The 3,866-nt window shown below is 38.5% G+C and overlaps 1 pseudogene; it reads left to right on the top strand.

Moving 5' to 3' along the window:
* Positions 1-1,854, top strand: part of LOC107740819 (zona pellucida sperm-binding protein 3-like) — a 2,848-nt pseudogene extending 994 nt beyond the window's left edge.
* The last annotated feature ends 2,012 nt before the right edge of the window (positions 1,855-3,866 follow it).

Here is a 3,866-nt window from a genome sequence, read left to right as displayed (position 1 = left end):
AAGGTTTTTTTTTTTTGTTTTTAAGTTCCTCTTGGTAAGTGCTGTTTCTCAACGCTGAGAATCACCATCCCAGTGTTCATAATGTCCATCCTAAATAGTACACTAGTAAAATAAGTGTTCCAAAGCATTGTGTGTTAGAGTATGCCAAAAGTCCCCGGATGGTCCATTTCAGTTTTTAAGTGTGGGTCTGTGTACATTCTAATGGCAAACATTGCCCACAATCCGTTGCTCTTTGGTGAAAGATTTGGTTCCAGATCTACAAACCTGAATAAAGAAACTACAAACATGGTGGATGTGTGGGTAATGGTTAAGTAGAGTGTTTTAAATTAAGGGTTTAGTTACTAATTAACATTTAACCTGGCAACAAGTATTTAGTGTTGTATTTCTTGTGCCACAATGTCAACCAAATTAAAACTGGTTCAAAGATGGTAGGACAACATTTTGAAGGGTTATTTATCTCACCAGAAGAACCCCTTAATGCTGGCAAGAATATGGTTTCTAATCCTAGTCATGTGTTGTATAATGAATTTGTGCTTCTACATCAAATTGTCAATACAAGGTCCCAAAATTGAATTTAAGGTACTTAAGGTACTTTTGTACACCAGGCTGTCCTAGAACTGAATAAGGTGCATATGTTTAAAAAAAAAAAACAAAAAAAAAAACCCAGAAGTTTAGTTGTATGGTCTGTCTATTGTGACCCGTTTGTAATGCTTTAGTGTGCAAGAAACCCTGTTACGCAGGAAATTTCTGACAAAGTTTATCTAACCTTTTTATAAACCTCCCATTTGGCTATTAACTTTTAAATGCATGCAAAAATCGGCAGAGTTCTCTGCCTAGACTCATGGCTGGCAGATCAACGTGCTACTCTTCACTCAATACTGTAGGAAATGCAATGTGGAGGATGAAACCAGATGATTAACAGGCCAGTTTAGTGAACGGTTGTGTGTAACTATGCAATGGAGCGGTCCGTTAAAGATGCATTTGTATGATGGAGCGCTTGTCCCAAAGCTTGCCTACTCTTCTACTACACACACCCACACAACCGTACCTTTTCAGCAAAAGACTACATACTTTTAAGGGCATATTTTAAGTAGCCACATTGGAATGCAGCACGGGTCATGGCACTTGATGCAGGCAGCTGCTCTTTCACAACTTTGTCCCTGAGAATTAGGGTAAGGTCTAGTGATTTGATGCTACAGAGATGACTGAGTTCTTTGTCATTTCTTATCAGGTGCTTTGTGGATGCCAAGGCTACGGCTTCCAGCTCCCGCTTCATGCCTCGAATCCAGGAAGACCAGATCTGGTTCCAGCTGGAGGCCTTCATGTTCCAGGGAGGATACAGTCCTTCTGTACGTACTGTTGAATGAATTTGACTTCTCTACCCATCTGCTTTGGTTTTGTGACCTCTTACCTGTGTCTCTTGCAGATCTACATAATGTGTATTGTGAAGGCCACTCTTGCTTCTGCACCCAGTGATGCTCTCCGCAAATCCTGTTCCTTTTCTAATTGGTATGTTCATGCTACTTAAGAACATGTTGAAGGTGCTGTGTCTGATTTTTCTTGTTGCAGGTGGCTTGCTGCTGATGGGAACCACCAGGCTTGTGGTTGCTGTGACTCAACGTGGTCCTGATGGAGGAAATGCTGCTCCTTTTGGGGGTAGGTAGCTATTTTAAGATTGCTTTTGACACTTCAAGTGCTGTACTTGACTTGGGTATTTGCTTTTTCTAGGCATTCAGTGGGAAGGCAATGCTTCACTCGGTCCTGTATTGGTTCAAGAGCGACCGAAGACTTTAGCTGGTTTTCAGTAAATTGGGGGGGAACCTATTGCTGGTTTTCAATAAATGGAAAAACCTATTGTTTATCTTGTCTAGTTTAACCAATTTGAATGTGCTGTAAGTGTGGGGAAACTGGTAGTCCTACTGTACCTATTCTCGTTGTAGAAGGAAAATCTCTCTTTTCTCAGTAGGGAAATATTAACTTTACCTTTAAAGAGACCTACTGTGAACTTGGTTTAAGCTCGGTTTAAAGAACTAAGTGGTATCCATTGCCCATGATGCTATAAATTGTTCCGCCAATCAGAGTCTCTGCCCCAAATGTTCTTCTTAAACACCCAGTTCCCTGAAGCACTGCAGATATTTTGTATGCATCTGTACTTATTGCTTTCTATATGTTAGTAACTGCAAAGGAGTAGTTCTCATTTCGTCACCAAATAAAATTTATCATTTTTAAATTTGCTTCCAATATGTCTTGACAGTCTTCAGGGTGGGGACATGCTGGTACATGCATACTTTTAGATCAATAGGTATGTTAGAAGCCATCTTCCAGTTCAACTGAATTTCCCACTTTGGATTTTTTTTTTTTCACCTTCAGTTGGGTTACGGTCTCATGCATTTTAACTTGGGAAAGTGGCATGCATCTCACTTAAGTTCAGTTCTATAGGGAGTGTGCCAAACTTGCAGGACGTGTGCTGTTGTATGGGGTTTTGTGCAGTAAATTGGTTATAAAATAAAAGCATTGACCACCACAAATTGAAACATTGTCTGGTATTAAAGGGATAGTTCACCCAAAAATGAAAATTGTCCTTTTACTCACCTTCATGTCTTTCCAAACCTGTATGAGTTGCTTATGTTGAACACAAAGATATTTTGAAGATTGGTGGTAATCAAACAGTTGGTGGTTGCCATTGACTTCCATAGTAGGAAAGCACTATGGAAGTCAATGACAACCACCAACGGTTTGATTTACCAGCAATCTTCAAAATATCATCGTTTGTGTTCAACATAAAGCAACTCATACAGGTTTAGAACGACATTAGGGTGAGTAAATGGACTATTTTCATTTTTGGGTGAACTATCCTTTTAATCCAAAAATGAAAATTACCCCATAACTTACTCTCTCAAGACATCCTAGGTGTATGACTTTCATGTGAATACAATCGGTTTTATATTTTAAAAATGTTCTGGCTGTTCCCAGCTTTATAATGGCAGTGAATGGGTGATATTCAATTGAAGGAATTTGTTTCCATTTAGAGATGTTGATGATGGAGTTGGTCAATATTCAAATGGACTGTGTCTGACCACTTACAATGTCATCAAGCAGGGGTGTAGATTACACGGGGGACGTGTCCCCCCCACTTTTTAATATCACGTAAATTTCGGGCAAGTGTGTTCGCAGAGGTTTTCAAGAGCCGGTGTGAATAAATATAGATTTAAATTCGAAGAGACAGTATAGTCTTTGCATGATCTGATGTTTTATTCGGACCCAGATTAAGGTGAGATGAACATCACGGAGCGCCAAACACTCCGTGCAGTGTATGTTTCATTCATACTCGTAGCCGGAGGACGCTCTCGTGCAGAAAGTCGTACGAGGAAATGGACAAAAGCGTCCAGCTATCGCTGTATGAAAACAGTTTTCACAGAAAAACAAACAATGCAGTGCTAATTGACATAGCATTTATTACAGTATATAAACTATTCTGCCTTATGCAATAAAAAAGTGTTTGTAGTATATAAACAAATAATTATTATTGGTTATTGTCCAGCAGTTATCTGATTTCTAAGCCAATTAAAAGCTAGACATTAGAGAAAAATTAAAGTTGTCTATACACTACCAGTCAAAACTTTTTGAACAGTAAGATTGTTCATGTTTTTTAAAGAAGTCTCTTCTGTTCACCAAGCCTGCATTTATTTGATCCAAAGTACAGCAAAACAGTAAAGTTTTGAAAGATTTTTACTAGGCTATTTAAAATAACTGTTCTATTTGAATATGTTTTAAAATGTAATTTATTGTGATTTCAAAGATAAATTTTTAGCATCATTACTCCAGTCACACGATCCTTCAGAAATCATTCTGATTTGCTGCTCAAA

This window comes from Sinocyclocheilus rhinocerous, unplaced genomic scaffold (assembly GCF_001515625.1).
Source record: "Sinocyclocheilus rhinocerous isolate Xijiao unplaced genomic scaffold, SAMN03320098_v1.1 scaffold462, whole genome shotgun sequence".
Classification (NCBI taxonomy): domain Eukaryota; kingdom Metazoa; phylum Chordata; class Actinopteri; order Cypriniformes; family Cyprinidae; genus Sinocyclocheilus; species Sinocyclocheilus rhinocerous.
The sequence above is the reverse complement of the archived record's forward strand: the minus strand, read 5'-3'. Positions and strand labels throughout refer to the sequence as shown.